Source organism: Schistocerca serialis, chromosome 5 (assembly GCF_023864345.2).
Source record: "Schistocerca serialis cubense isolate TAMUIC-IGC-003099 chromosome 5, iqSchSeri2.2, whole genome shotgun sequence".
In the NCBI taxonomy this organism is placed as follows: Eukaryota; Metazoa; Arthropoda; class Insecta; order Orthoptera; family Acrididae; genus Schistocerca; species Schistocerca serialis.
The window spans coordinates 534,337,567-534,351,463 of NC_064642.1; positions in this window are offsets into that span (position 1 = coordinate 534,337,567).

The following is a 13,897-nucleotide window of genomic DNA, read 5'->3' on the forward strand; positions in this document are numbered from 1 at the left end:
ATACGTGTCACCTGTCAGAGTTGTATATACACGTTTGATGGGTCCCATAACACTTCAACTGCTCACGCCCCACATCATAACAGAGCACCCACCAACTTGAACAGTCCCATGCTGACATGCACGGTCCATGGATTCATCAGGATGCCTCCATACCCGTACACGTCCATCCGCTCGATACGATTTGAAATGAGTCACGTCCAACCAGGCTACTTGTTTCCAGTTATCAACAGTCCAACGTCGATGTTGACAGGCCCAGGCGAGGGGTAAAGCTTTGTGTAGTGCAGCCATCAAGGGTACAAGAGTGGACCCTCGGCTTCGAAAGCCCATATCGATGGTGTTTCGTTGAATGGTTCACACGCTGACACTTGTTGATGGCCCAGCATTGAAATCTGCAGCAATTTGCGGAAGGGTTGCACTTCTGTCACGCTGAACAATTCTCTTCAGTCGTCCGTGTCCCGCTCTTGCAGGATCTTTTACCGACCGTAGCGATGTCGGAGATTTGATGTTTTGCCGGATCGCTAATATTCACGGTATACTCGTGAAAAACTCGTGGGGGAAGTCCCCACTTCATCGCTACCTCGGAGATATATGTCCCATCGCTCGTGCGCCGACTATAACACCACGTTCAAACTCATTTAAATCTTGATAACCTGCCACTCTAGCAGCATTAACCGATCTAACAACTGCGTCAGACGCTTGTTGTCTTATACAGGTGTTGCCGACCGCTGCGCCGTATTCTGCCTGTTTGCATTGCTCTATTTGAACACGCATGCCTATACCAGTTTCTTTGGCGTTTAAGGGTACAAAGTGATATAAAATTTCGTAAAACTAGTAATAGCTTATACTACAATTTGACAACGGAAGAGAATTTGCATATACAAAAATCATTAGCTCAAGGATAGAAAGCACCAAATGAATACATTTAGCTGTGCTATAAAATACCATTTGTCACAGTAGAAGAACTGTATAAACAATCTCCACGCCCATATATAGCATATGGATACCATCTAAATTAAGTTCTCCTCGCCGTCATCCACACCATTCACTCTATGTGTCTCTCAGTCTTTCCATGACTCTCTCTCTTTCTCTCTCTCTCTCTCTCTCTCTCTCTCTCTCTCTCTCTCAAACACACACACACACACACACACACACACACACACACACAGACAATACACACACACACACACACACACACACACACACACACACACACACACACACAAAAGAGCTAAATATCTTAAACGTCACAAAACTCTGAAAGGGCGCTCCTCAACCAAAACAAACATGAGACGAAATAAATGAACACCACATAGCTATAACAATCCATGAAATGTCGGCAGAAACCTTGTGGTTAGCTGATAAATTGTACAAAATGCATATGTAATAGCAAGAAACGACAATAGCAAAAGAGATAAGTGTTTTAACACGTAATAAGCAAGGGAAGCAAGATCATCACATTAAAACAACCGCAAGTAACAGGCCGAATAACGCAATGTATGATGATTCTCCTTCGAAAGCGAACAATAAACAGAAAAGCAGAAAACGTGTCTCTGTTTTCAGGTAACAAGCTGCAGATCATATGATAAATATAAAGCTAGCAGCTTACGCAACCAATAGCGTCATATGAGCTACGAAAACAAATATAGTTCCGTATTATTTTGAAATTTAATATGAGACCAAAACCTCTCAGCATAGCGTAAAAGAACAACATACACTGAAGCGATAAAGAAACTGGTATAGGCATGCGTATTCAAATACAAAGATATGAAAATAGGCAGAATACGGCTCTGCAGTCGGCAACGCCTATATAAGAATACAAGTATCTGGCGCAGTTGATAGATCGGTTACTGCTGGTACAAAGGAAGGTTATGAAGATTTAAGTGTAAACGTCGTGTCACAGACGGCTCATGAGCGATGGGGCACAGCATCTCCGAGGCAGCAATGAAAAGGGGACTTTCCCGTACCACCATTTCACGAGTGTACAGTGAGTATTACGGATCTGGTTGAACATCAAATCTCTGACATCGCTGCCTCCGGAAAAAGATCCTGCAAGAAGGGGACCGACGGCTACTGAAGACAATCGTTCAGCGTGACAGAAGTGCAACTCTTCCCCAGATTGCTGCATATTTTAATGCTGAGCCATCAACAATTGTCAGTGTGCGAACCATTCAACGAAATATCATCGATAAGGCTTTCGGAGCCGAAGGCCCACTCGTGTACTCTTGATGCCTGCACGACGCAAAACTTAACGCCTTGCCTGGGCTCGTCAACACCGCTATTGGACTGCGGATGACTGGAAACATGTTGCCTGGTCGGACGAGTCTCGTTTCATTTTGTACCGAGTGGATGACCGTGTATGGGTGTGGAGGCAACATCATGAATCCATGGACCCTGCATGTCAACAGGGGACTGTTTATGCTGGTGGATCCTCTGTAATGGTGCGGAGCGTGAGCCTTTGGAGTGATATGGGACCCTTGATACGTCTAGAGACGACTCTGATAGGCGACACGTACGTAAGCATCCTGTCTGATCACCTACATCCATTCATGTTCACTGTGCTTTCGATGGACTCGGGCAATTCCAGAAGGGCAATGCAACACCCGACACGTCCAGAATTGTTAGAGTGGCTCCAGGAACACTCTTTGAATTTAAACACTTCCGCTGGCAGCCAAACTCCCCAGACATGAACATTATTGAGCATATCTGGGATGCATTGTAACGTAGTGTTCAGAAGAGATCTAAACCCCCTCGTACTCTTACGGATTTAGGGACAGCCCTCCAAGATTCATGGTGTCAGTTCCCTCCAGCACTTCCTCAGACATTAGTTGAGTCCATGCCACGTCGAGCTGCGGCACTTGTGCGTGCTCGCGGGGGCCCTACACGATATTAGGCAGGTGTACCAGTTTCTTTAGCCCTTCTTAGCCTGAATTCAGTGATACAGATCTTAACTGTAAACCGTATGTAAATTACTGTAAAATGTTTGACACCTAATAATCGCTTTTTTTTGATAATGCAAATGCTTTTTAGCCAAAAATTCCTATAACGTACACAAGAGCTTAACATGTAACAATAACTTATCAGAAGGAAAATGAACAAAGATCCCGCTGAGGCTAGTGTATGAAGTGCTGAAATATATATGAGTAATAACAAGACCATAAAGCTGTGATCTGCATAATACAGAATTCTTTTCCAGTTTTTCCTTAAGAAGCATAGAAATAAGAAATGCTGCAACAACCAGACAAGGCTATAGAGAATTAGGTTTGTTTCAGCAATACATTTTGCTGTCATTTATGGTATGGAAATGTTAGAACACGTGGAGATCAATATCGATTTCTGTTTAAGCATACAAATTAAATATCTCAATTCTCTTCTACTAACAAGACCATGCCCCAGGAATTAATAACAATATTTGGTAGTTTCCTTTTGTCGAGTGTACATAGCGTGCTGAATTTTATTTATCCGTGAAGGATGTTAATATGTACTTGAATATTGATCATTACATTACATTTGAGTACATACATATTTACTATTCTCCTCCCTGATGTTTGTTTACTGAATTTTTCCACGTGTTCCATGTATCCACAGGTATTCACTCAATAATTACGTTATCGAAGCGTAATACAATCGTTATTAATTGTATTTAAAGATGGGGTGAAGTAACCTACCTTAAATAATGATCAGGATTGTATCAAAATGTTCAGCTGTATAGATAAAACTATGTCGCTGTGGAACTTCGACATACGTGCCGGTAGAGACGGAATGATCGAGATACGTTCTGCTATCACACAAGGTCAAGGTTTTTTTTCACATTGTTAGGTATCGTACGGCATAGACATCAAAGACATATGCTTTGCACAGATTTTATCTACAAGATACCATTTATTTACATACACAGTCAGTGTGTGTATAAGATCTATCGTGTGGATTCGAATTGCAGTAAAGTAACTCTGATTAACCCCCCTTCATTTTTCTTACGTTGCGCTTTGCGAAGTCTTAGCTACTGTGAAACTTTAGTCGTGACAGATTGCGTTAACTTACATTTGCACATACATGTACGTACTCCGCAAACCACTGTATAATTTATGGTGAAAGGTACTTTGTACCACCATTAGTCATATCTCTTCTAGTCCCACTCGCAAATAGAGTGATGGAGAAACGACTGTCTATGTGGCTCCGTAGATGCCCTAATTTCTCTTATCTTATCCTCGTGGTCCTAACGCGACATGTACGATGGCGGTTGCAGATTGGTTCTAAAGTCAACTTCAAATGCCGGTTCTCATTTTCTCAACAATGTTTCGCGACAGAAACGTTGTCTTCCCTCCAGGGATTACTATTTGAGTTCACGGAGCATCTTCGCAGTACTCATGTGCTGACTGAACCTACCGGTAAGAAATCTACCAATACTCTTCTGAATTGTTTCGATGTTATCCTTTAATCTGACCTCGTGGGGTTTCCAAACACTCAGGCAGCTCAGAAATGGCTCTGAGCACTATGGGACTCAACTGCTGAGGTCATTAGTCCCCTAGAACTTAGAACTAGTTAAACCTAACTAACCTAAGGACATCACAAACATCCATGCCCGAGGCAGGATTCGAACCTGCGACCGTAGCGGTCTTGCGGTTCCAGACTGCAGCGCCTTTAACCGCACGGCCACTTCGGCCGGCACTCAAGCAGTACACAAGAATGGGTCACACTGGTGTTCTATTCCCGGTCTCCTTTAAAGATGAACCACACTTTCCTAAAAGTCTCCCGATAAACCAACACCAACCACTCGCCTTCCCTACTATCATCCTACAGTGCTCGTTCGATTTCGCATCGCTTTGCAACGTTACGCCTAGATTTTTAATCCAGGACACTGTGTCAAGCGGGACACTACTAATGCTGAATCCGAATATTACAGGTTTGTTCTTCCTACTCATCCGCATTAACTTACATTTTTCCACATTTAGAGCTAGCTTCCATTCATCACAGCAACTAGAAAATTTGTCTACGCCGTCTTCTGTCTTCCTACACTCATTCAACTTCGACATCTTACCGTACACCACAGCATCATCAGGAAACAACCGCAGACTGCTACCCACCCTGTCCGACAGATCATTTATATATAGAGAGAGAATAAGAGCGATCATATCACGCTTGCCTGGGGCACGCCCGACGACATCCTCGTCTCTGATGACCACTCGTGATGGTTTCTACTACTTAAGAAGCCTTCGAGCCACTCACATATCTGGGAACCTATTCCGTGTGCTCGTACCATCGTTAACAGTCTGTTGTGGGACACTGTCTCAAACGCCTTCTGGAAATCTAGAAATATGAAATACACCTCTTGCTGTTCATCCATGGTTGGTACGATATCGTACGAGGAAAGAGCGAGGCGAGTTTCGCAAGTGCGATGTTCTCTAAATCCATGCTGATTTGTGGACAGAAGCTTTGCCGTCTCAAGGACACTTGTTAAATTCGTACTGAGAATATATTCAAGAATTCTACAGCAAACCGATGTTAAAGATATTGGTCTGGAGTTTTGCAAGTTCGTTCTTATACTTTTCTTATATAGAGAAGTCACCTGCGCCATTTTTCCAGTCTCTTGAGACTTTGCATTGGCTGAGAGATCCAACATAAATGAAAGCTACGTAAGTGTCTAATGCCTCTCCGTAAAACAGAACTGGGTTTCCATCTGGACCTGGTGACTTATTCGTTTCCAACTCTTTCACTTGCTTCCCTACTCCAGAGGTGCCTAATACTACAAACGATGACAAGGGCGCCCATACCCAGGGACAAGGGGAACCTGACTCCCCACCCCCCCCCTCCCTCTCTCTCTCTCTCCAAAAAAATGGTTCAAATGGCTCTGAGCACTATGGGACTTAAAATCTATGGTCATCAGTCCCCTAGAACTTAGAACTACTTAAACCTAACTAACCTAAGGACAGCACACAACACCCAGTCATCGCGAGGCAGAGAAAATCCCTGACCTCGCCGGGAATCGAACCCGGGCGTGTCTCTCTCTCCACCCATCTCTCAGGGAAAGGGAAAAATATAGTGTGACAAGTATTTTTCTTTCAAGAAAATGGTTTAAAGATCGGTATTGAGTAGGTTTTTAACAGGATCGGAACTGAAACTTTTTTATGCCTACTTAAAGCCGCCATTTGTCTTCCAAAAAAGTAAACATACTCCTCCCCAACTTCCTCTTCCCACATACAAACCATTGGACGGGCGCTCTTGAACGATTGTAAGTTTTTAGCGATCCACCTGTGTTAATGATCTCTTAACCCTTTCATGGTTAAAATTTAGTTTACATATATCTGAAAAATAAAAGGTCAAAAACTTTCTTCCTTTGCGTAAATAATATGCCTGTGTCTCACGAACCTGACCAGATACATTTTCTTCTTGTGAACCTTGGGTTTTCAGAGGTAATTTTTTAATTTTGTAACGATATTATCGGGATGGCAATTACGCAAAAGAGTATAAGGAAACAGTACCAAAACACATTTATTCCCCTGAGAATGAAAAATGTGAAATATCGAACTCAAGTTTTCAACATAAAATTTGAAGATGGCTTTGACATGCCACGCACTAATGTTTTCTATATCTTCAGTTTTCTGGAGTATATACGTCCCACTACGTACAAACCAACAGAATTACGGAGGAGCGTAAAATGTTTCAAACTAATGTCTATGATGTATAAGAAAACACAGATAGTTACTTCAGACGTTCTTGGAATTGAGAAGACGGTGATTTCATCTGATTTTTGTGAAACAAACACACTAGAACATATGCCACCGCATTCGACCGCTCACGGTGTTCTACATGTCCAACCCATGGATGGCATTGTACTTTTCCAGTTCCGAAAGCATCTCGCTACATGCTAGCATTAGAGAGAGGTGAGATACAGAAGTCCCAGCACTGAAAACTGCGTTTTACTTTAGTGGGCCATATGTGTCCCGTTAACCACGAAAGTGTTAAAAAAGAAATTTATAACTCCGGCTTTCCTTTTGCTTTCTTCTATTGCCACACCAAATTGGTCAATGAGAGACTGGATAGAAGCCCTCGATTCGCTTAGCGATTTTACGTAGAAACAGAATTTTCTCGTCGCTGTTGACCTATTGTGGCTGTGGGACAGCGGCTTGTCAAATATTTAACAAAGAAATTCGCCAAACAGCCGTGCAAATTGAGAAGTTATTTTGTTTTCGCTTCCAGGTTCGGCAATTCAGTATGCCATTTTCAGGTCCCATATGCACCTCTCAAAAATTGTCGATTTTGGCATACTGGGGCCATCTGTTTCCGTATGTCGTGAATTCGTACCTCAAGTGCCTTCCCTCGAAGAGTTGATTGCTACTCGATGAGTTGCAGTGCGAACATCCAGGAATATATAGCCTCAGTATGCCAATAACGATAATTTTTAGAGGTACATATGGGGTCTGAAGATGGCATATTGAATTGCCGAAACTGCAAGCGAAAATAAAATAAATTAACTTCTCAATTTGCACAGCTGTTTGGCGAATTTCTATGTTAAAAAAAGAATTTTCTCGGGTCCTAGGCAAGATATGTTGCTAAGGTGTGATAGTGATTGTTTCTGTATGCTTCACGCACCGATCTTTTTACACTACTGGCCATTAAAATTGCTACACCAAGAAGAAATGCAGATGATAAACGGGTATTCATTGTACAAATATATTGTACTAGAACTGATTTGTGATTACATTTTCACGCAATTCGGGTGCATAGATCCTGAGAAATCAGTACCCAGAACAACCACCTCTGGCCGTAACAACGGCCTTGATACGTCTGGGCATTGAGTCAAACAGACCTTGGATGGAGTGTACAGGTACAGCTCCCCATGCAGCTTCAATACGATACCACAGTTCATCAAGAGTAGTGACTGGGTTATTGTGACGAGCCAGTAGCTCGGCAACCATTGACCAGACGTTTTCAATTGGTGAGAGATCTGGAGAATTTGCTGGCCAGGCAGCAGTCGAAAATTTTTTACGTCCAGAGAGGCCCGTACAGGACTTGCAACATGCGGTCGTGCATTATCCAGCTGAAATGTAGGGTTTCGCAGGGATCGAATGAAGGGTAGAACCAAGGGTCGTAACACATCTGAAATGTAACGTCCTCTGTTCAAAGTGCCATCAATGCGAACAAGAGGAGACGTGTAACCAATGGCACCCCGTACCATCACGCCGGATGATACGCCAGTATGGCGATGACGAATACACGCTTCCAATGTGCGTTCACCGCGATGTCGCGAAACATGGATGCGACCATCACGATGCTGTAAACAGAACCTGGAATCATCCGAAAATATGACGTTTTGCCATTCGTGTACTCAGGTTCGTAGTTGAGTAGACCATCGCAGGCGCTCCTGATCTGTGATGCAGCGCCAAGGGTAACCGCAGCCATGGTCTCCGAGCTGATGGTCCATGCTCCTGTAAACGTCGTCGAACTGTTCGTCAGATGGTTGTTGTCTTGCAAACGTCCCCATCTGTTGACTCAGGGATCGAGACGTGGCTGCATGATCCGTTACGGCCATGCGGATAAGATGCCTTTCAGCTCGACTGCTAGTGATACGAGGCCGTTGGGATCCAACAAGGCGTTCCGTATTACCCTCCTGAACCAACCGATTCCATATTCTGCTAACAGTCATTGGATCTCGGCCAACGCGAACAGCAATGTCGCGATACGATAAACCGCAATCGCGATAGGCTACAATCCGACCTTTATCAAAGTCGGAAACGTGATGGTACACATTTGTCCTCCTTACACGAGGTATCACAATAACGTTTCAGCAGGCAACGCCGGTGGACTGCTGTTTGTGTATGAAAAATCGGTTGGAAACTTTCCTCATGTCAGCACGTTGTAGGTGTCGCCACGGGCGCAAACGTTGTGTGAATGCTCCGTATAGCTAATCATTTACATATCACAGCATCTTCTTCCTGTCGGCTAAATTTCGCGTCTGTAGCACGTCATCTTCGTGGTGTAGCAATGTTAATGGACAGTAGTGTACAAATGGGTCAGAGATGATATGAAAGATTAACATTTCAGGGTATAAAAACGAGTGTCAGAATCGTATTTGAATCTGCAGATGAATGCAATTAAAGGAGGGCATGCTTTGATACTCTCGTTGCAGTAATACGTTTGGCGCTCAGACGAATTGAATTACCAACGGCCGGCGCCCGCCTGGCTGTTCAGTATTCACGCTGAGCGGCAGGCAGGCAGCAGACACGTTGGGAGAATGCCAAAGGCGGCTGCCTGGCGCGCCTCACTGGCCCGCACTGATTGTGAGAAATGTTAGCGGACCGAGTTCGGGGTACGCACCAAGCCGCATTTAAGTGCACGATGTCTGTCTGCAGTCTGCGGAGCCCGCACCACAAGAGTTTGGAAAAAAGAAAGTTTCTCTGTCTTATTACTGTGGCGTGAGCCCGCTGTCGATGGAAAAGACGTGGGGGTAATTACGAGGGCTATTCGGAAAGTAAGTTCCGGTTGTGCGCGAAATGGAAACCACAGTTAACATCCAATGAAGCTTTTCACAGATTTGTTGCGGAGTGTCTCTAGTATGCCCGTCAATCGTGTCACGCCGCTCTTATCAATCCTGAGTGCACAGTAGAACGTAAAGATATCGAGAAAATAGTGTCTTCCGCCACGTATGGGGGCCTGCTGAGTGATTTCGCCTGATGTCATGCATCCCACATAACATTACTGTCACGCTTTTCCTCCTTCATGACAATTCTCGACAGCACTCTGCAGGAGCAATGAAGATGCTCCTGCAGCATTTTCGATGGCAAGTGTTTGATCATCCACAGCTCATTACGTAATTGGCTACCCCTGAATGTCATTTCTGCTCACGTGAACCCTTTGTTATGAAGACAACATTGTGGCACAGGCAACGAGCTGTAGACCGGCATAGAGAATTGGCAGAAAACACAGGCGGCAGCCTTTTATGACGAGGGTATTGGAAAGTTGGTACAGCGTTACTTCAAAAGTCGGAGCGGTGACTATGTAGACAAGTAGCTGGAAGGTGTAGCTGACTATTGCCAGTAAAACATTTTTGGTTATCACAGTGGTTTCCACTTCGCGACCGATCGAACCTTACTTTCCGAATAGCTCTCGTATTGTTTACGGACTTATTCAGCTGAATTTTTAGTGGACAGTTAATACAAATTAAGATAGAATTCGCTTCTCAAATTCCGCGCTCCTTCGCGTCAAACTCCCAATGGCACCAGATCAAACGCGTAGCACTTCAGTTGGCAAAATCGCCAAAACTTTCTAAAGAACTGCTACCGGAATCCCTCAGTTCGAAGTTAGTTTGATTTTATGAAAATCCGAGTTCTTCCATTCATCATTTAATCTAACCAGGACCCATAACTTTTTTTGTTGCTTTCCATTGGATGCGAGTTCATTATCTCTTTAATTGCAGGAAAACCATTTGCAAATGTTCAAATACGTGTGAATTCCTAAGGGACCAAACTGCTGAGGTCATCGGTCTCTAGACTAAACTAAATTATGCTAAGAATAACACACACACCCATGCCCGAGGGAGGACTCGAACCTCCGGCGGGAGGGGCCGCGCAATCCGTGACATGGCCCCTCAAACCGCACTTCCACTCAACGCGGCAAACGATTTGCAGATAGGCTAATTTTACTCGTTAACAGGATAGTGCGAAAAATGTACAAGGTATCTTAATGCCGCATGTATTTTTTTAAAAATTAGTACTGTACTGCTACTCATTGTAGACAACTCTACACATTTGTCAACATCCCTATTCCAGCATCGTGGCTCCTGAACCGTCTGCAGCGCAATATGTAGAACTACTGTGGCGTGTCGACAGATTACTATAATGTAATAGCAAAATGAAGCTATGAATTTAATAAGACCATATCTGTATTTCCTCTGTAATCTATTACCAACAACTGTTATAAAGTACGAACTAATCACCATGAAAAGAAGAAGTTTATTTTAAATTTCAAATATACGTTAAATCATAAATTATGTAGTAGAATTATATACATTTAAATGATAGCCTTAAATACTACGTTAAAGGCTTTTAAATTTGAAAATTGCTCTAAATCATTGTTTTGCACTTATCATAACGTTTTGACGTTATAGGGCCCACACCACAGGTTCAGTCTACAGTCTATAGATCCAAAACACATGGGTTGGACAAAAACTTTGAAACACCAGGCGGAATTCTTGCTTGAATATAAATGCAGATGATAGCAAAGCCATCAGGTGGCGCTGCTGTATCTGACTATGAAAGGTACCTGTGAATCGCCCTCAATACACTGCAAGTATCAATCGTGGTCAGAACAGTGTTCTGTATAATTGTGTCGGAGACAAGTGGATTCGAAAGTAGAAAAATTGTTGGTGCTCGTATGATGGATGTTTCCAACACCAATGTAGCCGAGCTGTTGTGGGAGAGGAGACCAGTCAGTGAGGTCATCGGCTTCATAGGATTACAGAAGGATGGGGAAGAAAGTCGGCCGTGCCCTTTTCAAAGGAACCAAAGTACCTGAAGAGATTTAGGGAAATCACGGAAAACCTAAATCAGGATGACCCGACGCGGAATTGAATCGTCATCCTTCGGAATGTGAGTCCAGTGTGCTAACCACTGCGCCACCTCGCTCGGTCCCATGTAGCCGGGGTGGCCGAGCGGTTCTAGGCGCTACAGTCTGGAACCGTGCGACCGCTACGATCGCAGTTTCGAATCCTGCCTCGGGCATGGATGTGTGTGATGTCCTTAAGTTAGTTAGCTTCAAGTAGTTCTAAGTTCTAGGGGACTGATGACCTCAGAAGTTAAGTCCCATAGTGCTCAGAGCCATTTGAACCATTTGAACCCATGTAGCCGAATTGTTTGGTGTTTCAAGAGATACTGTATCGAAGATTTATGCTGCATACAGCGGAAGCGGAAAAACACTGTCCGCTAAGTCACGACGGGGACGAAATGATGTACTGAGTGATCGTGACAGATAGTCATTGGAGAGGATTGTGACGAAAAATAAGAGGACGACAGCTGCAAAAGTCTCTGCAGAGCTGAAAGTCGCACTGCCGAATCCTGTCAGCATCAAAACAACACGAAAGGAGCTCCATAAGCAGTTAATTGCAGGGTAATCAGGAATTCCAAAACCACTCATCAGTGATAAAGTGCCCGTAACACGAAAAGGAGTTGCCGAAGCCGTAAAACGTGGACTGTGGAGCAATCGAAGAATGTCATTTGGTCGGATGAATCTCGTTTAATATTGTATCTAACTTCTGGTCGACTTCACGTCCCAAGAGTGAAACACGGCGGGGATTCGGTGATGGTTTGGGAAGCCATATCGTGGTATTCCACGGGCCCCGTGGGTACACTGAAAGACGCATTACTGCCAAGGATTATGTGGCTATTCTGGCTGATCAAGTCCACCTCATGGTACAATATTTGTTCCCCAATGGCGATGCTGTTGTCCAAGAAGACAGGGCCCCTGTTCATACAGCGTACATCTCTCAGGACTGGTTCTGTGAACATTGCGATGAATTTTCGCATCTCTCCTGGCCACCACAGTCAATAGCTCTCACTATTATTGAGCCTCTGTAGTCTGCTTTTGGGACAAGTGTGCCTAGTCCTTATCCAGCTCCGTCGTCGTTGCCTGTACTTGTCACTGTTATGCAGAAAGAAAAGTATAAGAATCACTTGAAAACCTGCCTTTATCCATAGCGAGACGACGGGAAGCAGTTTGTAATGCCAACGGTGTTCCTACATAGTTTGTACACTGCTAATGTGATGTGTTGCTTTTTGTGTTTCCATATTTTTATTCACCCCCTGTACAACGCTGGGACGCGGACGTACGAAGTCGATATGTGACAGTCTTGCCTTTATCCAGTTCCCTCACCTATCCCGTTATCCCTTCACACTACTTAACTTTTTTTTCCCTTCTCTTAGCTATCTGCAACTTGTAAAGAAACCAGACTGCAGTTATGGGCCGAAGGACCCGGAAGGGAGGTAGTAGTTTGGAAGTGTCCCCAAGCTGTTCGATCTGCACGTTGAGTAGGCAGTGTCATGAACACGAAAAATTTTGGAAAGCGAATTAAACTTCAGCGAGAAAAAATAAAAACTTCGAGATTTGTCAATGTCAGAAACAACAAACGACTTGGAAGATCAGTGGAACTAAATATATATGTCTTTGAAATGTACCTATGTATCTGATACCTCTGAAATGTGGCTGACTCAGCTGGAGATTATTGCAGAATACGATACTTTGAGCTTGTGAGGTACTCGATACTTTCCTGTTTCACTTCATGCTTGAGTTTTCGGGAATTTGACACTTTAACGAGCTTTTGGGTGGTGGTGTAACATTTTTGGCTCGTAATAAGCAGTGTTTGCTGTATTTTGGATTTCTTTTTCGTAAATTTGAAGAATAATGAGAAGTAAAAGTACGCAGGTACTGGACATTCAAGGGCTTAGGCGACATAAATTTTCAGTTCCGGTACAAAATAAAAACTGCACAAAGACAACACAAATTGTGCAAAACTGTCTGTAATTAAAAACTTCTGAAAATATATGAGCGAGTGTTAGAGTCTTTTAAACGTGGAAAAAGACTGTGGTAAAAATGACGACAGCTAGGAAATAAGAAATTGTGTTTTATAAAATAAGAAAGAAGATTTCATAATAGATTACAATGTTATTACTTTTAGGTGAAAATATTAAATACTTTTTCTAATGAAAATCAATTATAACGGATGTCATAACAAAGATGCATAATGTATGAACTGTTAGAAAATGTTTCGCAGCTGTGGTTGAGAGGTACTTTGTGTCTGTCATTGTCACAGAAAGTTTGGTTTTGAAGTTTAATCATGTTCTTTATTGGAATTATGGTTGATTGGATATCGTCAAATAAAGCAATTGTGTCAACACACAGGTATTTCATT